Source organism: Scyliorhinus canicula, chromosome 14, assembly GCF_902713615.1.
Source record: "Scyliorhinus canicula chromosome 14, sScyCan1.1, whole genome shotgun sequence".
NCBI lineage: Eukaryota > Metazoa > Chordata > Chondrichthyes > Carcharhiniformes > Scyliorhinidae > Scyliorhinus > Scyliorhinus canicula.
Window position 1 is genome coordinate 122,874,789 of NC_052159.1, and position 27,680 is coordinate 122,902,468.

The 27,680-nt window shown below is 50.9% G+C and overlaps 1 long non-coding RNA gene across 1 annotated transcript in view; it reads left to right on the forward strand.

Moving 5' to 3' along the window:
- LOC119977063 overlaps positions 1-27,680 on the forward strand; it is a 37,063-nt gene that overhangs the window by 4,796 nt on the left and 4,587 nt on the right. The window contains exon 2 of the long non-coding RNA XR_005463107.1: positions 18,963-19,068. This is a non-coding gene — a long non-coding RNA (uncharacterized LOC119977063). The remainder of the gene's footprint in view (positions 1-18,962; positions 19,069-27,680) is intronic.

The following is a 27,680-nucleotide window of genomic DNA, read 5'->3' on the forward strand; positions in this document are numbered from 1 at the left end:
CATTAGAATGCAATCTACAAGGCAGAACAATTGATGAATAGGTTTACCGGCCGAGAAAGAAATGGACTAAATGCCTTCTGAATAGATATGCTTTGCTGGATTGAATGGGAAAAGGTGGAGTTCGAGTTATGCAAATGAATGGGAGAGTGAGGGAAGTTTTTTTGAAAAGATAGAAAAGCCCCAGTTCAGGATGTTTACCAGGCAGCTATATTCTTACTGTCATGCGCCAGCCGAAAATACGTGTTGGAGGTTCAGCATTGCCGAGGCTGAAGCAGCCTTCAGCATTTACTAGCACGGACGCAGGGAAGTTGTAACGAATTCTATTGAGCTCCACGATAATATAGTCGGCTCTTTTCGGAGGGTCGGTGCAGACTGGACGGGCCGAACGGCCTCCTTGTGCACTGTAGGAATTCCACGGTTCTGTTCTAAGATGCTGAAACTGCGATCTCAAATACCACCAGAGTTCAATTGTCTTATCACCGCCACTGATTTGATTTAAATGTTATAGTCCCAAATGCAAATTGCAAGTGTGTGACACTATTGATGAACGGAGACGGTTGAATGGTGCTGTTGAGATTTGTATAAAGTTAATGGGCCTTTTTAACAGGAGGAGAACCTTCACTTATATTGCACTTTCTGATATAAATTCGCGATGCATCTGCGACACTTTAGTTTGAAATCTTGAAGTATAATTCAACCCTCGCCAGGAGATAAAATATTACAGCAAAGGACATAGCACAATTGTACCTGAACACATTTTCACTTAATTCTTGGGGCAGGGAGAGCAACTGGATTGAACCGTAGAAGAGGATTGTCCTTCTACCTGGAGTAACCTAAAATTTCGCTTAATCATGGTGACTTTGTACAAAAGTTGGGATGAAAGGTTATGTTGTGACTTTCCTCTCTTTCGCAAAGTTTAGTGAAGTTTGAAGAAGTCAGAAGAACGTTTGCCAGAATCCTTTTGATGATAGCCCTGTTACAGCTCCTATGAAGTATTGAAGAAAAATCTTGACGAAGCCATTGACCTTCTTCTCGCTCTTTAAACAAAATAAATATATGGTGTAAATCTTAAGGTGCACTGAAAATGAATTGGTAACTTACGGGAGAAAGAAAGCTGGTATATGTATATATATATATATATGGATATGTTCATCAGCACGTGGAAAGTGAAAGGCAAGTTAATATTTAGGCTACAAGATTGTTAGAGAGTGGCTCAACCCCTTGTGGGTTCTGTCTTCTGAATGTTCTCTCCCCAAAACGATAAATTAAGACTATCCCCTCTATCCCCTCGGTAAAGCTGAAATTATTGATTTTACAAATTTTGGCAAGAATCAAATACAGTAAGAATTGGGAGAGGTAGAAATATTGGCTTCAATCATGTGGTTAGGCTCATGTACAACTTTAAGCACAGATTTGTTTGGTACCGATTCATGACTCAACCTCTTTGCCCAAGAAATGTAGGTCATATATTAGCCCAAACCTTATAGTTTGGTCACTTGTTGCTTTTAACATGGATTTATTCTTGCAAATTGAGTCACAATTTCATCCTCCTCGTACATTTAAGATGTATCTTCTCATTTGAATGGAACTTAACGTGGGCTGGAAATTTGTTAGTGCTGGAATCAAGATAACCAGGAGGATAATGGTTTGTTCACTGCAATTAACAACTTGTTGGAGAATTATGCGTGCAAAACGAGATTGCATTTTCTTAACACACACCATTGAAAGATATTGATGGGTATGTAAATTAGGAGAACATTGGTATTGTTAAGCAATGAGCTACAATCATCTCTCTCGAGACATCACTCTGCATCAAGCAGGGTGACCAGGAATCTCTTCCACTCTGAACCCCCTGACATTGGAAGGATTGGCAGGATGGTTATCAATTTTTTGGGGCAAGTATGATCACGCCTTCCATGGTCAACAAGTCCTGAAGTAGGACTTGAACCCGCAGTTTCTAGCGCAAGAGAACAGAAGGATAGGCTGCTTCCAGCAGTTGATTCATATCAGAGATGCATGATCAGTGATATATCCATCTGATAATGCACCAGCATCCCAAATAAGTGGGAACTATGACCCCCACCATCAGGCTGAAGAAAATGGACTAACTGGCATTGGGAAAATCTTTTTTTTTTAAATAATTTTTATTCAGATTTTCACAAAATATCAACAACAGAAAATATTAACAAAAAACAAAATTATTAACAATTAAGAAAAACAAAAAAGAACAAACCCCCCTCCCCGTTAAATGCAAAAAGAAGAAAACGATTAATACCCTTCATAACCAAAGAACACATGTACACGCCCCTTCAACCCAACCCACCGAAATGACCCCCCCCCCCCCCCCCCTCCGGGCTGCTGCTGGCCTTTTTTCCCCCTACCGTTCCGCCAGGAAGTCCAGGAAAGGCTGCCACCGCATAAAGAACCCCTGTACTGATCCCCTCAGGGTAAATTTCACCCTCTCCAATTTAATGAACCCCGCCATATCATTGACCCAGGCCTCCACGCTTGGGGGCCTCGCATCCTTCCATTGAAGCAAGATCCTCCGCCAGGCTACTAGGGACGCAAAGGCCAGGACACTGGCCTCTTTCGCCTCCTGCACACCCGGCTCCACTGCAACCCCAAATATTGCGCGTCCCCAGCCTGGCTTGACCCTGGATCCTACCACTCTCGACACCGTCCTTGCTACCCCCTTCCAAAATTCCCCCAGTGCTGGGCATGCCCAGAACATATGGGCATGGTTCGCTGGGCTCCACGAGCACCTAGTACACTTGTCTTCGCCCCCAAAGAACCTACTCATCCTCGTCCCGGTCATATGAGCCCTATGCAGCACCTTGAACTGTATGAGGCTAAGCCTCGCACATGAAGAGGAGGAGTTCACTCTTTCCAGAGCATCCGCCCACGCCCCTCCTCAATCTCCTCACCCAGCTCCTCTTCCCATTTACCCTTCAACTCCTTCACCGAGGCCTCGTCTACCTCCTGCATCACTTGGTATATGTCCGAAATCCTCCCCCCTCCAACCCACACCCCCGAAAGCACCCTGTCCTCGACTCCACATGGGGGCAACAGAGGGAACCCCACCACCTGCCGCCTGGCAAACGCCCTTACCTGCATATACCTAAAAATGTTCCCCGGGGGAAGTCCAGAATTCACCTCTAACTCACCCAGGCTCACAAACTTCCCATCTACAAACAGGTCCCTCAACCTCCTGACGCCTGCCCTGTGCCAACTCAGGAAGCCGCCATTGATTCTCCCTGGAACAAACCGGTGGTTCCCCCGTATCGGGAACCCCATCGAGACCCCCACATCCCCCCTGTGCCGTCTCCATTGCCCCCAGATTTTGAGGGTAGCCGCCACCACCGGGCACGTGGTATACCTCGTTGGAGGGAGCGGCAACGGCACCTCCAAGCTCGTGTCCACACAGGACGCCATCTCCATCGTCTTTCATGCTGCCCCTTCCCAGTCCATTACCCACTTATGCACCATCGCTGCGTTGGCAGCCCAATAGTACCCACAGAGGTTGGGCAACGCCAGCCCCCCCCTATCCCTGCCCCGTTCCAAAAACACCCTTCTCATCCTCGGGATCCCGTGCGCCCATACAAATCCCGTAATACACCTATTGACCCTCCTAAAAAGGCCTTCGGGATAAGGATGGGGAGGCACTGGAACAGAAACAAAAACCTCGGGAGCACCGTCATCTTGACGGACTGCACCCTGCCCGCCAGCGACAGCGGCAACATGTCCCATCTTTTAAACTCCTCCTCCATTTGCTCCACCAGCCTTGTAAGGTTAAGTTTGTGTAGGGCCCCCCAGCTCCTGGCCACCTGGACTCCCAGGTACCTAAAGCTCCTCTCCGCCCTTTTTAGTGGGAGCCTACCCATCCCCTCCTCCTGGTTTCCCGGGTGCACGACGAACAGCTCACTCTTACCCAGGTTGAGCTTCTACCCTGAGAAGTCCCCAAAGTCCCTGAGAATCTTCATCACCTCCGGCATTCCCCCCACTGGGTCCGCCACATCTAGCAATAAGTCATCCGCATAAAGCGACACTCGGTGCTCCTCCCCACCCCGCACCAGACCCCTCCAGTTCCTCGACTCCCTCAACACCATGGCCAGGGGTTTGATCGGCAATGCAAAGAGCAAGGGGGACAAGGGACACCCCTGTCTCGTCCCTCGGTATAACTGAAAGTATTCCGATCTCCTCCTATTCATGGCCACACTCGCCATCGGGGCCTCATATAACAACCTCACCCATCTGACAAACCCCTCCCCAAACCCAAACCTTTCCAGCACCTCCCACAAGTACCCCCACTCGACCCTATCAAAGGCCTTCTCCGCGTCTAGCGCCACCACTATCTCCGCTTCCCCCGCAACCGCCGGCATCATAATGACATTCAAGAGCCTCCGTATGTTGGTGTTCAGCTGCCTTCCCTTCACGAACCCCGTCTGGTCCTCGTGGATGACCCACGGCACACAGTCCTCTATCATTGTGGCCAAGATCTTCGCCAACAGCTTGGCATCCACATTTAACAACGAGATCGGCCTATATGATCCACACTGCAGGGGGTCCATGTCCCGTTTAAGGACAAAGGAAATCAGTGCCTGGGACATAGTCGGGGGCAAAGCCCCCCCCCCCCCCCCCCCCTCCCTTGCCTCGTTGAAGGTCCTAACCAACAGGGGGCCCAGCAGGTCTGCATACATTTTATAGAATTCGACTGGGAACCCATCCGGCCCCGGCGCCTTCCCCGACTGCATGCTCCCCATCCCCTTGACCAGCTCCTCCAGCTCAATCGGCACCCCCAGTCCCTCCACCTGCCCCTCCCCCACCTTCGGAAATTGCAGCTTGTCCAAGAAGCGCCCCATCCCCCCCCCCCCCCCCCCCCCCCCCCCGGCTGGGGGTTCAGACCGCTACAATTCCCCGTAAAAGTCCCTGAAGACCCCATTGATGTCTGCCCCCCTTCGCACCACATTCCCTCCCGTATCCTTAACTCCACCAATCTCCCTGGCCGCGTCCCGCTTACAGAGCTGATGCGCCAGCATCCTACTCGCCTTCTCCCCATATTTGTACACCGCTCCCTGTGCCTTCCTCCACTGAGCTTCCGCCTTTCTGGTGGTCAGTAAGTCGAACTTGGCCTGAAGACTACGCCGCTCCCCCAGCAATCCCTCCTCCGGAGCCTCCGCGTACCTCCTATCCACACTCAACAGCTCCCCCACCAGTCTCTCCCTCTCCCTCTGCTCCCCCCTCTCCCTATGGGTTCGGATGGAGATCAACTCCCCTCTAATCACCGCCTTCAATGCCTCCCAGACTGTCCCCACTCGGACCTCCCCGTTATCATTGGCCTCCAGGTACCTCTTGATACATCCTCGAACCCGCCCGCCCACCTCCTCATCTGCCAGCAGCCCCACCTCCAAGCACCAGAGCGGACGCTGGTCCCTCTCCTCCCCCAGCTCGAGGTCCACCCAGTGCGGGGCATGATCCAAAATGACTATTGCCGAATATTCAGCATCCTCTACCCTCGAAACCAGCCCCCTGCTCATAATAAAAAAATCGATGCGGGAATAGGCGTTATGCACGTGGGAGAAGAATGAAAACTCCCTGGCCTTCGGCCTCGCAAACCTCCAAGGATCCACCCCTCCAATCTGGTCCATAAACCCCCTCAACACGCTGGCCTCCTACCCGTCCTGAACCTGGATCGATCCAATGGGGGATCCAGCACTGTATTGAAGTCCCCCCCATTATCAGGCCCCCCGTCTCCAGATCTGGAATGCGGCACAACATGCGCCGCATAAAACCCGCATTGTCCCAGTTCGGGGCGTTGACGTTCACCAGCACCACCCGCTCCCCCTGCAGCTTGCCGCTCACCATCACATACCTCCTACCGCTGTCAGCCACCACCTTTGACGCCTCAAACGACACCCTCTTTCCCACCAGAATCGCCACCTCCCGATTTTTTGCATCCAGCCCCGAATGAAACACCTGGCCCACCCATCCCTTCCTCAGTCTAACCTGGTCCGCCACCTTCAGGTGCGTCTCCTGAAGCATAGCCACGTCTGCCTTCAGCCCCTTCAGGTGCGTAAACACCCAGGCCCATTTGACCGGCCCATTCAGTCCCTTCACATTCCAAGTTATCAGCCGGATCAGGGGGCTCCCTGCCCCCCTCCCCCGCCGACTAGCCATAACCCTTCCCCTGCCCGCCACTGGCCAGCGCCCCACGCTCGGCCCGTTCCCCACGGCGGCAAACCCCCATCCCGATCTCCCCTGCATACTCCAGCTCCTTCCTGGCCATTCCAGCAGCAACCCGGTACCCCCCTCCCCCACCAAGCTAGGACCCCTCCTAGCCGCGTTACTCCCTCCATAATACTCCCGTATGTCTGCTGACTCCTGCTGACCCCGGCAACTCCCGCCACTCCTCTGACCCCTCCCAGCGTGGGGCTACCCCTCCTCCCCAGTGCCCACCAGCAGGCTTTCCTCCTCCCCCTCCCGCTCTCATGCGGGAAAAAAAGAAAAAAAAGCCCGCGCTTCTCAGCTCCAACCCCGCCCCCATCCACCCTCAGCGCGGGAAAAAGCCCGCGCTTTCCACCTGCCCGACCCCGCCTCCTCTAAGGCAGCTCCCATTGTCGGGCCCCAGCCCCCTTCCCACCATCAGCTCCCCACACTACAAATCTACCCCCCTACCTCGAGCCCATCCACCGAACCCACGCAAAAAGACAGTGCCCCGCCCACCCTGAAAACCACACAGAACCAGCATTTAACAGAAAGCCCCCCCCCCCCTCAGAAAATAACAGTTACATACAGACCCCCGCACCCAACCCTCAGTTTGAGTCCAACTTCTCGGCCTGCACAAAGGCCCACACCTCCTCCGGGGACTCAAAGTAAAAGTAGGTGACCCACAAACGCGCCGGCTGCAACATGCCAAACTTCACTCCTTTGCTGTGTAGCACTGCCTTCGTCCGGTTGTACCCGGCCCTCCGCTTAGCCACCTGCGCACTCCAGTCCTGGTAAATCCGCACCACCGTGTTCTCCCACCTGCTACTCCGCTCCTTCTTGGCCCACCTGAGCACACACTCCCGGTCAACGAACCGGTGGAACCGCACCAGCACCGCCTGTGGCGGCTCATTCAGCTTGGGCCTTCTTGCCAGTATTCTGTGGGCCTCCTCCAGCTCCAGGGGCCCCTGGAAGGACCCAGCTCCCATCATCGAATTCAGCAGGACGACCACGTAGGCTCCCAAGTCCGACCCCTCCAGCCCCTCCGGGAGGCCCAGGATCCGCAAATCTTTCCGCCTCGACCGGTTCTCCATCTCCTTGAACTGCTCATGCCACTTTTTGTGGAGCGCCTCATGCATCTCCACCTTTACCGCCAGGGCTGAGGCCTCATCCTCTCTTTCAGAGGCCTGCTGTCGGATCTCCCGGATTGCCACCTCCTGGGCTGTCTAAGTCTCCAGCAGCTTGTCAATGGATGCCTTCAACGGCTCTAGCAGCTCTACTTTGAGCTCCCGAAAGCAGCGCTGGAGAGTCCCCTGCTGCCCCTGCGCCCACTGCCTCCATTCCTCTAGGTCTCCGCCGGCCGCCATCTTGTGCTTCTTCCCTCACTTTCTCTTAGGCGCTGCCACCGCTCTCTTGCTTGTCCCACTCCTGGTCCAGGCCATACACCGATGGGGAACTGCTGCTAACTCCTTCCCACATCGGAAATGGTCGAAAAAGTGCCGCTGGGGGCCCTAAAAAGAGCCCAAAGGTCCGTTCCTAGCGGGAGCTGCCGAACGTGCGGCTTAGCTCCGCATAGCCGCAACCGGAAGTCGCATTGGGAAAATCTTACAGGAACAGAAACAAACTCTTAAAGTCTGCTCAACCATTTTCTTAGGCATAGCAGCTCTCTCTAATTCCATTGTCTGCCTTTTCTCCATATTCCTTAATGGTGTCACTTCTCAGGTAAAGATCCACTTCACATTTAAATAGCCCAGTACATTTGTCCCTCCCAGTTACTTCCATTTCTCATTTCAGCATCCATTCCACCCTGTACTCCATCTTATTCCTTACTGATGGCATAGAACTATGATTCAATTCACCCAGCAGGGAAATTTGCTTTTTTGTAATGCTCACATTGATCAGGATGTGTGAGCACATCTGAGAGAAAACCTAATCAAATGAGTGGGTATGTCATCATCTTGAAGACCAAACTTAATGCAGTGAAGAACGTAAGAAATAGGGGCGGCACAGTGGCACGGTGGTTAGCACTGCTGCCTCATGGCGCCGAGGGCCCGGGTTCCATCCCTGTCACTGTCCGTGTGGAGTTTGCATATTCTCCCCGTGTCTGCGTGTATCTCACCCCCACAATGCAAAGATGTTCAGGGTAGGTGGATTGGTCATGCTAAATTGCCCCTTAATAAAAAAAAAAGAACACAAGAAATATGAACAGGACTATACCTTCTTGACCCCCTCATGGCTGATCTTGTACTGCAACCACACCTTCCCACATTATTCCCATAACTCTTGGTTCCCTTATATTTAAAACCTGTTGGTATCTGACTTGAACATACTCAATGATTGAGCATCCAGAGCTCTCTTCGGTAGAGAATTCCAAAGATTCACAATCCTTTTCAGAATAAATATTTTCCAAAGATCATTCCTAAATAATAATTATAATAATAATCTTTATTATCGCAAGTAGGCTGAGGTTAACACTGCAATGAAGTTTCTGTGAAAATCCCAAAGTTGCCACATTCCAGCACCTTTTGGGTACACAGAGGGAGAATTCAGAATGTCCAAATTACCTAACAGCACGGTGGCCTAGTGGTTAGCACAACCGCCTCACGGCGCTGAGGTCCCAGGTTCGATCCCGGCTCTGGGTCACTGTCCGTGTGGAGTTTGCACATTCTCCTCGTGTCTGCGTGGGTTTCGCCCCCACAACCCAAAAATGTGCAGAGTAGGTGGATTGGCCACGCTAAATTGCCCCTTAATTGGAAAAAATAATTGGGTAATCTAAATTTGTTTAAAAAAATAAATAAATAATTACCTAACAGCACATCTTTCGGGACTTGTGGGACCTGGGACCCTGGTGCTGCGCAGCTACCGTGCTAACCACTGTGCTACCGTGCCGCCCAGATGCCCTACTGCTATTTTTGAGGCTCTGACCACCCCAGTTCAAGGTTCCCAATCATGAAAAACACACCATGAATGCCCTTAAGATATTTCCTGATATTGGTCCACCTTTTTGTATGCCTATATTTATGCATGTGCACCCTTCTTCTATTGCATCTGCTCAAACATGCCGTTTTCAAGTCAATGGTGTCATTGGAGGGTGCCTGTCAGTCCAACCATCAGTGGCAGCACCATTTTGCAGAGATGCATGTCTTTTTGCAGGCATGTGTGACAATGTTACCATAAACTATTACTCACTGGATATTCACTCAGCATGACTTTTGAAACATTCAAGCTGCATGCTCTGCCAGAGAGTCATTGAAGATTTAAAATTTAATGTTAAACCATGAAATTATTTCAGATGGGAGTATTTTTGAGCAGTCATCTATAATTTATTTATCAGAACTTTCAGTAAAGTGCAATGCTATTTGTGAGAAATTCCATCACTCTGGGGCTGGCGTACTTGTTTGCTGCGAATGTGAATCTGTGCCTTTCCGTTGCTATGTTTCATCTCTTCCCTTGCCAATCACCTATCTGCCTTTGTGTAAGTTCCTCTACCTCCCATGGTGTATTGCAGCCATGTTTAGTATTTTAATGTTACTTCCAAAAGCCAAGCCTCCATGAGAGCTGACCAATGCCCATTCCCTGGCATGTACTGCTGCTTTACCAGTTTTCTCCTCCAACGATTTGTTTTATGGTACAGAATTGACTTTCCTGTGCTAATTCCCTTCTGCTTCTCAGCTGAAAGGAACCACCAAATTCTGCCCCATTTTAATTCCTCATAATTGTTTCTGCATAACCCCCTGGATCCCCCTATATGTTCTCAAATGCTTTAAAAGAGTTTGATGAAAAGTGAAAAATTATGAATGACCAGGTGCGCATGTGCCTGCAATTCATTGTTAAATCTATTCATGCTGTCCGTGAAACACCTTCCACCTGATGCTTCCTTTGTGATCGGTTTGAGCCACTGATGTCCATGATGGTAAATCCAATTGATATAATAAAGGAATTACTTGCTATTTTTACATCCCTAGAGTTCTTGTTTTCTTGTTTTCTATTTGTTCATGAGATGTGAGGGTCGTTGGCATGTTTGTTGCCTTTGAGAGAGTGCTGGTGAGCCATATTCTTGAACCATCACAGATCACGTGATTCAGATGCATCCGCAAAGCTGTTAAGGAGGAAGTTCCGGGCATTGACCCAGTGATAATGAAGGAACATAGAACATAGAACAGTACAGCACAGAACAGGCCCTTTGGCCCTCAATGTTGTGCCGAGCCATGATCACCCTACTCAAACCCACGTATCCACCCTATACCCTCCTGCACAGCTTATTGAACCAGGGTAACACCTCCTGACTTGATGATAATGATAGAGTGAGGGATATGCCAGACCATGAGATTACAGAACATAGAACATAGAACAGTACAGCACAGAACAGGCCCTTCGGCCCTCAATGTTGTGCCGAGCAATGATCACCCTACTTAAACCCACGTAACCCATATACCCGTAACCCAACAATCCCCCCATTAACCTTACACTACGGGCAATTTAGCATGGCCAATCCACCTAACCCGCACATCTTTGGACTGTGGGAGGAAACCGGAGCACCCGGAGGAAACCCACGCACACAGGGAGGACGTGCAGACTCCACACAGACAGTGGCCCAGCCGGGAATCGAACCTGGGACCCTGGAGCTGTGAAGCATTGATGCTAACCACCATGCTACCGTGAGGCCTAAATGTGGTTGAATAAAATTTTGCTACCGTTGATGACCGTGTCATGACCATCTCATGGATGCCCAGTTTTGAGCTGCTGGATCTGTTCTGAATATGTCGCATTTAGCACGATGGTCGTGCCGCAGAACATGTTGGAGGATATCCTCAATGTGAAGTTGGGGCGTCCTCCTCACAAGCACAGTGCAAAGGTCACCCTATTAATACTCTGATCTCCGGGTAAGCGTTCTCCAAGGCGGTCTTCAGGACACGCGACAACGCAGAATTGCTGAGCAAAAACTTATAGCCAAGTTCCGCACGCATGAGTGCGGCCTCAACCGGGATCTTGGATTCATGTCGCATTACATCCACTCCCCACCATCTGGCCTGGACTTGCAAAATTCCACCAACTGTTCTGGCTTGAGACAATTCACACCTCTTTAACCTGTGATTATCCCTCTCCCTGAATCTGTAATGATTTGATTACCTGCAAATGCTCGCATTCCAAGCATTGTCCAGCATCTCTGACTTTGTCTATACAGTATAAATGTTTCTGGATCATACCTCTCCAGTCACCTGAAGAAGGAGCTGCGCTCCGAAAACTCGTGTTTGAAACAAACCTGTTGGACTTTAACCTGGTGTTGTAAGACTTCTTACAATACTTTCATGGACAGGGTGCATCTGTGACAGGCAGGTTAGTGAGGATTAGGTCAAGTTTTTTTCTCTTCTGTTGCTTCCCTTATTACCAGTCCCAGGCCCAATTTGGCGAATATGTCCTCAGAACTCAGCCCGATCCAAAGAAAGACTCTTTGAGAAGGATGTATCGTCCATGGTTAATAAGGAAGTTAAGGCCAATATCAAATTGAAAGGAACACTCTACAAATCTGTAAAGACTCGTGATAAGTTAGAAGAGTGGTCAGATTTTAAGAACCAACAAATATGGTGGAAAAACTAATATAAGAGGGGGAAATAGAGTATGAACGAAAGCTAGCTAGTAGTGAGAGTAAGAGTTTTAGTAAGTATTCAGGCAGAGAAAGCTAGTGTTGGTTCTCTAGAGAGTGAGTCTGGGGAATTGATAATGGAAAAGAAGGAAATGGCAGAGGTGGCAAATAGATATTTTGTGTGTGTATTCACTGTAGAAGATTTTAGAAAATTTCCCAAAGGTACTTGAAAACTAAAAGATGAAAGGGAAAGATGAACTTAAAACAATTACCATCACCAGGGAAAAGGTTCGGGAAAACTGTTAGGCCTAAAGGCTGACAAATCCCCAGGACTAGATGGTCTGTATCCTTGCGTCTTAAAAGAAGTGGCTGCAGAGATAATAGATAAATTGGTTATAATCTTTCAAAATTCCTTTTGATTCAGGAAGAGCCCCTATGGATTGGAAAATAGCTGACGTAACATCTTTATTCAAGAAAGGAGGGAGACAGAAACAGGAAACTATGGGCCAATTAACCTAATACCTGTCAGAATCACAGAATAATACAGCACAGAAGAGGCACTTCGGCCCATCGAGCCTGCACCACCACATGAAAAACACCTGACCTGTCTACCTAAACCCATTTGCCAGCACTTGACCCATAACCTTGAATGTAATGACGTGCCAAGTGCTCATCCAGGTACCTGTCATAGGAAAGTTGCTAGAATCCATAATTAAGGAGTTATAGCAGGATCCTTAGAAAATTATAATGTGATCAGGTGGAGCCAACATGGCTTTGTGAAAGGAAAATCATGTTTAATTAATTTATTAGAGTTTTTTGAGGAAGCAACGGCAAGATGGATAAACAGGAACCTGTAAACATGGTGTTCTTGGATTTGCAAAAGGCATTTGATAAGTGTCACATCACAGGGTACTACACAAGATAAGAGCACATGGTTCAGGTGTAACATATTAGAACATAGAACAGTACAGCACAGAACAGGCCCTTCGGCCCTCGATGTTGTGCCGAGCCATGATCACCCTACTCAAACCCACGTATCCACCCTATACCCGTAACCCCCCACCCCTTAACCTTACTTTTTTTTTAGGACACTACGGGCAATTTAGCATGGCCAATCCACCTAACCCGCACATCTTTGGACTGTGGGAGGAAACCGGAGCACCCGGAGGAAACCCACGCACACACGGGGAGGACGTGCAGATTCCGCACAGACAGTGACCCAGCCGGGAATCGAACCTGGGACCCTGGAGCTGTGAAGCATTTATGCTAACCACCATGCTACCGTACCATGGAAAAGGATTGATTAGCCAACAGGAAGCAGAGATTGGGGATACGTGGGTCTTTTTTGTTTTGGCAGCTATAATTAGTGGAATAGCACAGGGATTATTACTGGGGCCTCAACTATTTACAATCTGTATCAATGACATGGATGAAAGCAGCACGGTGGCGCAATGGTTGGCACTGCTGCCTCACGGCATCGAGGACCTGGGTTCGATCCCAGCCCTGGGTTATTGTCCATGTGGAGTTTGCACATTCTTCCCGTGTCTGCATGAGTCTCACCCCCACAACCCAAAGAAGTGCAGGGTAGGTGAATTGGCCATGCTAAATTACCCTTAATTGGGAAAAAAATGAATTGGGTACTTTAAATTTAAACAAATGACATGGATGAAAAGACTGAATGCATAGCAGCTAAATTTGTTGATGACACCAAGATAGGTAGGAAAATTGGCAAGAGAAGGTGGAGAGTTCCCAAACGGATAGAGATAAGGGTGACCAGTCAAAAATTTGGCAGACGGAGTATAATGTGCATAAATGTGAACACGCCCACTTAAGTCCACTTAAGGGGCTGTTTAGCACACTGGGCTAAACCGCTGGCTTTGAAAGCAGTCCAAGGCAGGCCAGCAGCACGGTTCGATTCCCGTAACAGCCTCCCTGAACAGGCGCCGGAATGTGGTGACTAGGGGCTTTTCACAGTAACTTCATTGAAGCCTACTCGTGACAACAAGCGATTTTCAAGTAGATAGATTAGAAAAGTAGTATACTATTTAAATGGAGACAAATGGCAGAACCCAGTGGTTCTGAGGAATGGGGTGTCCTGGTAAGCCTCAATCACAGTTAGTATGCAGGAACAACAAGTGATTAGGAAGACAAATGGAACATTGATGTTTCATGCAAAGGGAATTAAATATACAAGTAGGGAAGTTATACTGCAGCTGTACAGGACCATGGGAAGACCATATCTGGAGTACTGGGTACAGCTTTGGTCTCCTTATTTGGAAAAATAATGGCATTAGATTTATTTTACTCATGTCTAGAATGAAAGGCTTATCTTATGAAGACTTTTTAAAATTTGTTCATGTAATCTGGGTAACGCTGGCCAGGTCAGCATTTATTCCCCATCCCTAATTGCCCTCGAGAAGGTGGTGGTGAGCGGCCTTCTTGAACTGCTGCAGTCCATGTGGTGTAGGTACATCTACAGTGCTGTTAGGGAGGGAGTTCAGGAACTGAAACAGCTTGGTCCTATATCGGTTGAAATTTAGGGGATTAGGAGGTGATAAATATAAGCTCCGTATCGGACTTGATTGAACGGTTACCAGGAGCAGACGGGAAAGTGAAGTTGTAACCACAACCAGAACATCTATGGTCTTACTGAATGGTGGAGCAGGCACGAAGGGCTGAATGGTCTATTCCTAATCCTAAATCCTGTGTGTCTATGTTCCATAATGGTGCGATCGAGTCACTCTGAAATCTCACTCAAGCCCCTCATCCAGAGTACGTTTTGTGTCTTTGTTAGCCTCAATACCTCTTCCAAGTGGCATTCAACATGGAGGATTCATCATGTGAGGGAGAGCTGCAGGTGGTAATCAGCAGGGTTTGTTACAATAACATTTCCTCCTGGGGATCAGAGGTCATTTTAAGTATTCTCGTTTCCACTCTCTCCAGATTGTATACCCAATGCTGCCACCTCTGGGATGCTGATGGAAGAGTCTAGGCCATTGGCTGTAAATTATGTTTCGGGGAGCAGGATCGGATCAGGCTGTTGTTTAACTGTGGGGCAGGTCTCCCAATTCTGGCACGGGATTCCAGATTCTTGTGAGGAGGGCTTTGCAGGGATTACAAGGTAGGGTGTGCCTTTGTTGTTTCCATTGCTTAGGTCACTGCCAGGGTATGGAATGGAGTGGTTGATTAGGCCATGCCAGAGAACAGTTAAGAGTCACCCACATTGCCTTGAGTCTGGAGTCACATGTAGGCCAGAACAGGTAAAGATGGCAGATTTCCTTCTTTAAAGGGGATTAGTGAACCAGATGGATTTTTACAATAGTTTGATAATTTCATGGTCACCATTACTGGGACTAGCAATTTTTAAAAATCCAGATTTATTAATTGAATTTAAATTCCGCCAGCTGCTGCAGTAGGATTTGAGCTCATGTTTCTGGAGCACGAGTTCAGGCATTTGGATTATTAGCTTATAATGGGCGGGATCTACTGGTTGCCTGAAAAGCAGTGCGGCATGGCACAATGCGATTGGTAGATGTCAGGAGTTCCAGCTTCCTGGATCGACCCGGCTTGCCGTGCCCCGCGAGATCTAACGCAATCTCATGGGATGTTGCGATGTGAGTCCCACCCATTGTGGGGGGATCACTTTCTGGCAAATCTGCATATTGGAGTGAGAATGCTAGTTTTGCTCTAACATGGGTTCCCAAGAGCTAACCAAGGCTTGGGGTCTAACTCCCTTGCCTTGGAGACCTCGGGTGAGTGAGCGCCATATAGTGTTGGTCACCACAAACGGGGACCAGATGGAATGGCACTTGTGGGGTCTCCCAGGTGCCTGCCCTCTGGGTAGAGTGGTACCATGGCACTGCCAGCCTGGCATTCAGGCAGTGGCACCTGGGTGCCAACCTGGCACTGTCAAGGTGCTCAGGTGGCAGGGACACTGCCAAGGTTCAAAAGTAGCATTTTTGTGTCTGGTGGTGATTGGGCTGGGGTGTGCCCTGCCTGGGTTTGGGGGCAGAAAGTTGGGGCTTGGGGGGAGATGTTCAGGGGTCGTGTTGGGGGCTTGAGTGCTCTGGGTGCCATTTAAAAATGGCATCCCGATCTCTCGCTGTGCTGGGGAGTTCCGGCGAGTGGAACTCCATAGTGCAGAAAATGGTGCTGAGTGCGGTTTTGGCTGTGCATTACCCACTGAGACCCCTGATCTACTCGGTTGGGCATTAGATCACGGATTGTTTCTTAGTTAATCGCGTGCATTACGGCAACCTGTCCCCACTTGGGTCGATATCGCTCAACAGGACCACTACACTTCCATTCCCAGTTTGGTAGTGAGAACAAGTTAATTAGTAAACTGGAGAAGATTCAACAAGTAACCTCGGCTGCAAGCACACTCTTGAAGTTCCTTTGGATATCTTGATACATTAAAGGTGCCAGTTAAATGCAAGTTCTTGTTTCAACGATAGGGAGTTTATTTAGGAAACTGAATAGCCACATGTTTGAGAAGGGAAACCAGAAATGGAGGACCCAAATTCCCAGCCACTTTTTAACAATTCTTTCATGGGATGTGGGCGTCGCAGGCTGGGCCAGCATAATAAAATAATAATAATCACTTATTGTCACAAGTAGGCTGAAGTTACTGTGAAAAGCCCCTAGTCACCACACTCCGGCACCTGTTCGGGGAGGCCGGAACGGAAATTGAATCCACGCTGCTGGCATTGTTCTGCATTACAAGCCAGCTGTTTAGCCCATGGTGCTGAACCAGCCCCTGCTGGTTTGCTGCCCATCGCTAATTGCCCTCGAACTGAGTGTCTTGCTCAGCCATTTCAGTGGGGGGTAGTTAAGAGTCAACCACCAGCCTCATTGTGACACTAATAAAGATTATCATCATGTAAGGACGGCAGATTTCTTTCCCCAAAGGATTTCACTGAACCAGGTGGATTTTTAATTCCAGATTTTTATTTAATTAAAATTTCACCATCTGCCTTCAAGAATAGCTCACTGAACTTGTGCTGTGACGGTCATGGATCTGTTCTACTGGGTGAGTCTGAATCAACAGTAGTGCTGCACTTGGCACATTTCTAATAGTAAAGTAAAGGCCCTGATTGAAAGCACTGGGTTGAATAAAATGTGTTGTACAATTGGCATGAGGTAGCTTTAGATGTAACAGTTCCCAGTGTTCCAACTGACTTTGGTGAGTCTTCACCAACAGGAAGAATCTTATGCCACCATCCTTGGATGACAATGATCTTACCACCTCTTCTGGTAAGCATTTGGAGCAGACTGCAGGCCCCATTTTTCCAAAGGGCTTTAGTGATTCTGCATACTGCACTGATGATCATGAGGAGACCAGCCTCACATCACCATCTCAGAATGCCAATGATCCAACTCCCTGGAATAATTCTTAGACCATACGTACCCCTTTCTGCACAACTTCCTTCACCTAACCAGCCATCTTCTCCACTAGGAGAGCTAAACACCTCACAGGCCTCAACAATAGAAGAAACTAATGAGATTTTAAAACAAAAATTTGTTTTTTCATGGAATTCATCTTCTGAGACAATCATCCAGAGCCTCCAGATACTCTGTGGTTGCTAGCTGGTGTCTGTCAAACAATGAGAATAGTCAATCCATATGACCCCTACAGTGCAGAAGGTGCCATTGGGCCCAACGGGTCTGCACCGGCCCTCCGAAAGAGCATTCTACCTAGGTCCACTCGCACTCCCTAGGGGGCGGAATTTTCCGCAACGGCCGACGCCGTCGTGAAACCCGGAGTGTTTCACGACGGCGTCGAAGGCCGCTCCTCGCCCCCTATTCCCCCCCCCCCCCCCCCGGGGGGGGGGGCTAGGAGCGGCATTGCGGAGAACTCGGCCGCCGGGCCTTGATGCTGGCGTCAAGGCGGTGCACCAAGAATGACGCGGCCGGCGGCGCCTAATGATGTCAGCCGCGCATGCGCATGTTGGTCCAACCCACGCATGAGCGGTTGCCGTCTTCCCCTCCGCTGCCCTGCAAGACGTGGCGGCTGGATCTTGCGGGGCGGCGGAGGGGAAAGAGTGCGCCTCTTGGAGACGCCGGCCCGACGATCGGTGGGCACCGATCGCGGGCCAGTCCCCTCCCGAGCACGGCCGTGGTGCTCAATCCCTTCTCCGCCCCCCACAGGCCCCAAACTCACCTTTCGCGCACTGTTCACGCCGGCAGCGACCAGGTGTGGTTGCCGCTGGCATGGACAGGTCGGGAACGGGAGGCCGCTGGCCCATCCGGGCCGGAGTATCGCGGGTCGCCGTAAAAAACGGGGGGGGGGGGGGGGGGGGGGGGGGGGGGGGGGGGGGTGGCGGAATTGCAGGGGGTGCCAGAGCGGCCCTCCCGCGATTCTCCCACCCGGCCTGGGGAGCGGAGAATCGCACCCCCTATCCACGTAACCCTGTGCATTGATCATGGCTAATCCACCTAACCTGCATATCTTTGGACTGTGGGAGGAAACCCACGCAGACACGGGGGAACGTGCAAAGTCCATGCAGGCAGTTAGCCGAGAATCAAACCCGGGTCTATGGCGCCGTGATGCAATAGTGCTAACCACTGTGCCACCATGCTGCCCAAAGGGAAAGATTCAGTACAAAGAAGCAATAAGGGTGACAAATAAATGAAGAAAGACAGAAAGAACAGAGTGCCGTACAATCAAGCCATCCAGCCATCAAAGCACAGTGCCTATGATTTCTTGGGTGAAATGTAAACATGGATTGTCGCTCTGGTTCCACCTTTACTTCACCCAGCAGGAGTGGGCCACCCCATATTTCAATGCGAGTGTCATGCACCATTGCTGTTGTGGTGACTGTGCCTCAATTAATGACCATTGCCTCCAACAGGGAATATGTTTTAATTCATAACCCCATATATCATTATCACTGTGCTCAATAGCCTACTTCGGCTCCCCGTTCAGCAATGCCTCCATTTCTAAATTCTCATTGTTGTTCTCAAATCCCACCATGGCCCTCACCCCTCCCCATCCCTTAAATCTCCCTCCACCCTACACTCCTCCAAGAACTATGTGGTGCTCCAACTCTACCCTATTGAGTATCCCTACTTGGAATTGTTCCACCTTCGTGGCTCGGCCTTCTGTTGCATAAACCCAAAGCTTTGGAATTTCCTCTCTAAACCTTTCCTTCTCTTCATGTCTCTTTTTGCTTTTAAGGAATCTGGAAAATCCGTCTCTCTGACCAAGCTGTGGGTTTCAGACGCAGTATGGAGTTTCATCCTCTGACCCTGCGTGTGTGATGTAACTACAAGTTGCTTTGTGGGTAAGAAATGTTGCCTTTGAATTCAGCTGGATTGTAAAAGACAATTCCTTTTATTTTGATACTGAAGTATGTCAACAACAACAACATATATATTTATAGGATACCTTTGATGTAATTAAAACATATCAAGGTGCTTCCCAGAATATGACACCAATCCTCGTAAGGAGATGTGGGGGGAGATGACCAAAAACCGAAGCAAAGTGGTAGGTTTTTGTTATAACCCCCACCAGACCCACATAGATGGCCCAATTAGTCCGTTAGACTGCCATTAATAATAGTGAGGGACCCCGGACCAAGTCTGCTGGGCTGCGACTGGCTATAACGCCTCCAGTTGGACTGACAACAGATCTTCCAGACGGGGACTGGAGGACGTTATGAAGTCTTGGGGAAGTACCCAGAAGTCTTCCAGGAAGGCCTGGGCAAATCTAAGGGATCCTGAGGCCCAGCCAAAGCACCTCTGGCCCACCTGGTCCCGTATGCACTGCTGGCGAAAGTCGAGGATGAACTCAACCGATTGGAAGGCCTCTGTCATCCGAGTTTGATGATTGGTCAGCGCCTATAGTCCCAGTACGAAAACCTGACAAAACTATATGCCCAGGCGGTGATTATAAGTTGACTGGAAGCAAGGCCTTCTGTCTGGACAGATATCCATTTTTTAATTTTAAAAATTTAGAGTGCCCAAATCTTTTTTTTTCCGATTAAGGGACAATTTAACGTGGCCAATTGACCTACCCTGCAAATCTTTTGGGTGGTGGGGTTGACATCCATGCAAACATTTTTTTAATAAATGTTTTTTATTGGGTTTTTGAACAAAGTATATTTATCGTTATGTACACAGAATAAGATATATATATATATCGAAGAGCAGGGCACACACAAACATACCATAAAAAGAAAAAAGATGTAATAAACAAAAATAAAATATAAAATAAAGTAACTGATAAAGTATTAGGCACCAGCAACTCTGTACAGTTGGCAATATTATTTACAACACATAAGTAGGCATCTGTTTATGCTGTGGGGGGGGGGGGGGGGGGGGGGGGGGGGGGGGGGGGGGTGACTGGGGAGGTAGATATACATTATGTAGGAGCTTTGTCCGTCATTTTGGTCAGGCCAAATTGCTGCTGTAGTTGGTTCCAAGACTGGAGGGTGTCTATCACCACTGGGCTGCTGGAGTGTTTTTTGGGTGGGGCTGGGAATGCCGCCGTGGTGAGGGCCCGGAGGGAGGCCCCCATGCAGGAGTTCTCTGCCGCGCAGTGGTAGAATTGTAGGTTTGGGAGGACTAACATGGATTTTGTTTTTTGTAAGACCTTCTTTGGGATCCTAGCATTCTTCCCCCAACCCCACACCCCCCATACCCCCCACCATGATTAGTTTGTTTAGTGCTTTGAAAAAGGCCTTGGGGATGTGGATCGGAATGGATCTAAGTAGGAAGAGGTAACTGGGCAGTACGTTCATTTTGATTGTCTGGACTCTCCCCGTGAGGGAGAGTGGGAGTGTGTGTCATCTTTGCAGGTCCTTTTTTACTTCCTCTGTCAGACTGCTGAGGTTCCATTTGTGGATCCCTTTCCACTCATGGCTATTTGTGTAGCAGAATTTGTGTCGGGCTTGTTTAAACGTCAGTCCCGTTAGTGCTGCCCCCCTACTTGTGGGCGTACCGGGAAGATCTCGCTTTTGCTCATGTTGAGTTTGGAGCCCGAAAAGGCGCCAAACTCTTTCAGGAGCGCAATGATTCCGTCGATGCTGCTCTGTGGGTCCGAAATGTAGAGGAGCAGATCATCTGCATAGAGTGAGACTCTGTGCTCTCTGCCTCCCCTTCGGATCCCCATCCAGCTTTTTGCTGCTCTGAGCTAGTGGCTCGATCGCTAGAGCGAACAGCAGAGGGGGCAGTGGGCATCCTTATCTGGTGCCCCTATGCAGCTGGAAGTATTGGGAGTTGGTGTTGTTGGTCTGTACGCTCGCCATGGGAGAGTTGTATAGGAGCTGGTGAACAGGAGGTGAACCCTGTTCCAAGCCCGAACCACTCCAGTACCTCTATGAGGTATTTCCATTCAACCCTGTCGAAGGTCTTTTCTGCTTCTAGGGAGATGATCACCTCCGGTGTTCTCTCCCCGGAGGGGGTCATTATCACGTTCAGCAGGCACCTGATGTTCGATGTAAGCTGTCTACCTTTGACAAAGCCCATCTGGTCCTCTGTGACCACCTCAGGTACACAGTCTTCTAGCCTTTTGTCTAGGATTTTGGCCAGTATTTTGGCATCTGCGTTCAGCAGTGAGATGGGTCTGTATGACCCACATTCTTTATCTTTATCTTTCTTAGGTATCAGCGAGATTGAGGCCTGTGCTAGCGTGGGTGGCAGTGTGCCCCTAGCTAGAGAGTCTGTGAACATCTCCCTCAGGTGCGGGGCCAGTGCAGTCGCAAATTTTCTGTAGAAGTCCGCCGGGAATCCGTCCGGTCCCGCCGCCTTCCCCGTCTGCATGGAGCTGTCCATGATCTCTCCCAGTGCTAGTGGTGCTTCCAGGCCCCGTTTTCTGCCCTCTCCCACGACTGGAATGCCCAGTCCATCAAGGAACCGTTTCATCCGGGCCTCCCCCATTGGGGGCTCTGAGGTGTACAGCCCTTGGTAGAAGACCTTGAAGGTTTTGTTGATCTTTCCTGGTTCTGCTTCTAACGTGCCTCCGGTACCCCTGATTTGTGCAATTTCTCTGGTGGCTGCCTGCTTTCCCAGCTGGTGTGCCAACAGGCGGCTGGCTTTGTCTCCGTGTTTGTACAGGGTCCCGCGCGCCTGGCAGAGTTGGTGCACTGCTCTCCTGGTGGAGAGCAGGTCAAAGTTCCTTTGTAGCTCTTTCCTCTCCGCCAGGAGCTCTACGGTCGGGGCCTCGGAGTATTTATGGTCCGAGTATTTAGGCACCGTCCAACCCCCATGTGGGGCATTGGGCCCTGCCCATCTCCAGCCTCACGTCCATGTAGTGTGGAGTGTAGTCGGATATCACAATTGCGGAGTATTCCATTTTGTCTATCCCCGGAAGCACCATTTTCCCCATCACAAAGAAGTCAATTCTGGTGTACACGTTGTGTACTGGGGAGAAGAAGGAAAACTCCTTCTCTCCCCTGGGTGGGTGAACCTCCAGGGGTCCACCGCTCCCATCTGCTCCATAAAGTGACTGAGTTCCCTTGCCATGTTTGAGGTTTTCCCCATTTTGGGGTTTGATCTGTCAGTCATTGGATCCTGTACACAGTTGAAGTCCCCCCCCCCCCCCCCCCCCCCCCCCCCACCCCATGATTAGTTGATGCGTTGCTATGTCTGGGATTTCTGCCATGGTCTTTTTGATGAAGCTCGTGTTGTGCCAGTTGGGCGTGTACACGTTAACTAGTACTACTGGTGCCCCATCCAGGGCCCCGCTGACCATGACGTAACGTCCTCCAGGGTCCGTAACCGTCTTTGTCGCCCTAAACATCGTCATCTTTCCGATCAGGATTGCCACCCCCTTGGCCCTCGTCCCATAGCAGGAATGGTAGGTTTGTCCCACCCAGCCCTTTCTTACCCGCAGTCGGTCCTGCTCTCTCGGGTGTGTCTCTTGGAGGAAGACTATATCGGCCCTCATGTTTCTTAGGTGAGTGAGAACTCTGGATCTCTTCACTGGGCCGTTGAGTCCCCATACGTTCCAGGTGACTATCCTGGGGGGCTTCTGTCCCCTCACTCCTGTGGGATTAACCATACTTACCTGGTGGACGCGCCCCTGCCCTCCGGGGTTTCCCTTTGCTAGGGGGGCGTTCAGGATGGCCGCTGTCGCTGCTCTCTCCATGCGATCGGGCCCCTGCCCGCCGGGGTTTCCCTTTGTTAGGGGGAGCGTCTAGGATGGCCGCTGTCGCTGCTCTCTCCATGCGATCAGGTCCCTGCCCTTCGGGGTTTCCCTTTGTTAGGGGGCGTCTAGGATGGCCGCTGTCGCTGCTCTCTCCATGCAATCAGGTCCCTGCCCTTCGGGGTTTCCCTTTGTTAGGGGGGCGTCTAGGATGGCCGCTGTCGCTGCTCTCTCCATGCGATCGGGCCCCTGCCCTCCGGGGTTTCCCTTTGTTAGGGGGGCGTTCAGGATGGCCGCTGTCGCTGCTCTCTCCATGCGATCAGGTCCCTGCCCGCCGGGGTTTCCCTTTGCTAGGGGGAGCGTCTAGGATGGCCGCTGTCGCTGCTCTCTCCATGCGATCGGGCCCCTGCCCGCCGGGGTTTCCCTTTGCTAGGGGGAGCGTCTAGGATGGCCGCTGTCGCTGCTCTCTCCATGCGATCAGGTCCCTGCGCTCCAGGGTTTCCCTTTGCTAGGGGGGCGTTCAGGATGGCCGCTGTCGCTGCTCTCTCCATGCGATCGGGTCCCTGCGCTCCGGGGTTTCCCTTCGTTAAGGGGGCACCCGACGTGGCTGCCCGCTGTGCGACCGCCATACGGGTAGCCCCCTGCGCTCCGGGGTTTCCCTTTGCCCAGAGACAGTACTGGGTGAATGCTTGCAGCGATTCCTTGTTCCAAGCCCTTAGTTGTGGCACTTTGAAGCCCTGTTGCTAATTCCCTTTCTAGCCTTGTTTGTCCCTTCTTCCCTGTGTTCCCCCCCCCCCCCGCCGGTCCCGCCCTCCCTGTGTTCCCCCCACCACCCCGTCCCTCCCTTTCCACCCCTTTGACAACCTCCTTTGTCCCTCTTTCCCATGTTCCTATCCCCGTTTGCTCCCCTACCTCCATTGAGCCGTCCCCCTCCTCCCTGCCTTGCGCCTTCCCCCCTGTTGGGGGTGCGCTATGGCCCTGCTTTGTTGCATGTCCCCGGCGCTAGCTTTCCTGCTAGTGCAGTGGCCCCTCTCTCGGGAGTTACCGTCTCGCCTCTCCCTTGCCCGGCCTCTGCAGTTTTCTGCCCGTTCTTTCCCCATCCATCTCAGCACTCCTCTCGCTTGCTCTCCCCTCTCCGCTACTCTCGTTCCCTTGTGCTGGGGCCTGGTCTCCCACCTGAAGCAGTCCCTCGGGTAGTGGTTTGCTTTTTGATCATCCATGCAAACATGGGGAGAATGTGCAAATGGCACATGGTTGGTGACCTGTGGCTGGGAGCGAACCCAGGTCCTCGGCGCCATGAGGCAGCAGTGCTAACCACTGTGGCACCATGCCCCAGGGCAGGTATCCAATGCCGCGGATAGGAGGCCTATACTCGAAGTTGGCTGGTGGCCATTCCTTTCCAAGCTCAACATGAGCCATGTCTACCACTAGCTGAAGCTGGACGCTGATGCCAGTCATTAGGTAACCATTAATATCCATGGTTGCCATTTGGACGATTGTCGACTTGCGCAATATTTCATCATGTTATGGAGAACATCCTGCGAGGGCTATTGTGTGTGGTGGACTACCTGGATGATGGTCACTGGAGCCACAGAAGGGGTGCACCTGAGCAACCTGGCAGAGGCCCTCTGCTGTTTTTCTGAGTCAGGCATCTGCTTCAAGAGGGAAAGTTGCAAACTTGGCCTACCTTGTGAATTGGGATGGCCTACACCTGGTAGAGGAAACGTTGGGGGCAATCAGACAGTGACCCAGAGCCGGGATTGAACCTGGGACCTCGGTTCCTTGAGGCAGCAATGCTAACCACTGCGCCACCGTGCTCCCTGTAGGAAGGATGTTCCTGGTGGTGGGTGTGTCCAGAACTAGGGGTCACAGTCTGAGGATACGGGGAAGACCATTTAGGACAGAGACAAGGAGAAATATCTTCACCCACAGAGTGGTCGGCCTGTGGAATTTGTTACCACAAAAGTTAGATGAGGCCAAAACATTGTGGGTGGGATTCTTCGTCGGCCGACACTGGAATTGGGAAATGCGATTCAGCGGTGAATCAGTTCTGACAGCGAAATCATGGAGGGCGCCGATTTCACGTAAAATCGCTGTTCACCGATGCCTCGAGTGCGGCATCAATACATTCCACTCCACACATACATTAAACACCATTGGCATCTCAGTAGCAGGCCTGATATTATTTTCTGGGGCCTCCGCGATTCTCCGCCTCCACTGGGGGAAATTCCCAGCGACCAGTTTCACTTGCGCTTTTAAAAATTGGGAAACGGGCAGCGCGGTGGTGCAGTGGTTAGCACTGCTGCCTCATGGCCCTGAGGTCCCAGGTTCGATCCCGGCTCTGGGTCACTGTCCGTATGTTTGCGTGGGTTTCGCCCCCACAACCCAAAGATGTGCAGGGTAGGTGGATTGGCCACGCTAAATTGCCTTAATTGGAAAAAATTAATTGGTCCTGTAAATTTATTTATTTTTAAATTGGGAAAGAGGTGCTGTGGCTGATGAGGGAGAGAAAGGCGATAGGACACGGAGAGGCGTGACCGTAACTGCCAGTCATGACATTGGCTGGCTGGGTGGCTGGGCGGGGGGGGGGGGGGGGGGGGGGGGGGCTGCCAGGGCTGGGGGAGAGGGGGAAAGGGGGGGTGCTGACAGGGGGATGGGCCGTTGGCTGGTGGTGACCCCCCCTCCCACGAGACTGGGCGTGTCCAGTGATGGACTACCATTGTCGCAGTGTGCAAGGCAGCCATCTTACTTGCACCCCACTGACCACCCACCTTGGCCCTTGGTTCTGCAGAGTGACACTGGCTGTACGGGTGCCCCCACAGCCGCAACCCAGCCTCCCAGGACCAGAGCACATGAACATGATTAACTGGGCCCCTCCTACACTGCTCGCAGCTCTTCTCCACCCCCTCAAACAGCCAGCTCAGCCTCGCCTTCGTTAAGTACTCCCTGTACACCACTTTTAATGGAATCACCCCCAGACTCGCGCACTGGTTGAGCCATTGATCCTTTGCAGCACTTTGCACCATAATCCCTCCTCCAACTTCATCCCCACCCCTTCTTCCTATTTGACCTAATCTCTTCCATGAACACCTTATCCTCCTCCATGATCCTATCATCGATCACCGAAACGACACCCCCCCAGCCCCTCACCAACAATATCTCCTCCAGCAGCGAGGACCCACAAGGCCTCCATCTCTCTATTCCAGCCCTGAAAATTCACCGCGTTCGCCGCCCAGTAATAGTATAACAAATTTGGAAGAGCCACACCCCTCACCCTCACCACCCGCGACTGCCACCCCTTTTGGAGTTTCCTTAGCAACCTCATTATATCCCTCATTATGCGTTTGGGTCCGAGATGTACAACCGCAGATCGTCCGCGTGCAGACACCCGGTGCTCCTCCCCCCCCCCCCCCCCCCCCCACTATCCCCTTCCAAAAGTCCGAACCCCTCAGCGCAATGGCCAAGGGCTCAATCATTGTGTGAAAAGAAGGGAGGACATGGGAATCCCTGCCATGTTCCCCGAAATAGTGGAAAGTACCACAAATTCATATCGTTCGTCCGTACACATGCTGTCGGATCCTTGTGTAACAATTTCACCCACGCCACAAACCTAGGCCCAATTCCAAATTTCACCAGCGCCGCAAACAGATAACTCCACTCCACTCAGTCAAGCATCTTCTCCGCATCTAATGCCACCACCACCTCCAGCTCCCTTTCCTCTGCCGGAGAAAGCACCACATTCAGCAGCCGCCGCACAATCAAAAATAGCTGCCTGCCCTTAACAAACCTCGTCTGATCCTCCCCAACAGCTTCAGAAGGCACTCCTCCAGCCTCAACGGCAACACCTTCGCCAATATCTTAGCATCCACATTCAGTAAAGAAATGGGCCTGTACGATCCACACTCCACCAAATCCTTTTTAAGTAATAGTGAGATGGATGCCTGTCCCATCGTCTCCAGCAATACTCCCCTAATCATCGCATCCTCAAACATTTCTACCATCATTGATGCCAATGTATCCTTCATCTTGTTATAAAATTCCAGCAGGAACCCATCCGTCCCCGGAGCCTTATCCGATTGCATCTTCCCAATCACTGCCTGCACCTTTTCCACCCCCACTGGTTCCTCCAATCCCGCCCTCTCCAGTCGCTCCAGAGACTCCCTCATCTCCGACACATTCCCGGGCGGCTCTGACTTTTACAAGTTGCTATAAAAATTTTCAAACACCTTATTCACCTGCGCTGGCACCACCACCAACCCACCTGTCCCATCCCTAATCAGCACCATCTCATTCGGTGCCACTTGCTGACGGAGTTGGCCTGCCAGCAATCGACTGGCCATCTCACCAGACTCATAGACGGCCCCCTCACTCGCCTCAGCTGCCGAACCACCGTCCTCGTGGATAGAAGATCAAACTTCACCTGCAACTCCTTCACCTCACCAAAGGTCCCGACTTCGGATCCTCTGCATATATCCCATCTACCTCCAAAATCTCTTCTACCAACCACTGCCCTTCCTCCCGCACCTCCCAATTCACATTTGCCTTGAATGAAATGACCTTGCCCCTCACTACCGCCTTCAACGCCTCCCAGACCACCGACGGTGAGACGTCCCCTTTCCGGTTAAACCAGATACGCCTCACTCACCTTCCCCATTTTAGTGCGGCTCTGCCAACAAACCCACATCTGGCTCCATGACGGCCTCTGGGTTGGACCTTCTCCAAGACCGCATCCACCCAGTGCGGAGCCTGGTCCGATATCACGATCGGCGAATACTCTGCCTTCCCCACCACAAAAAGTCCATCCTTGAG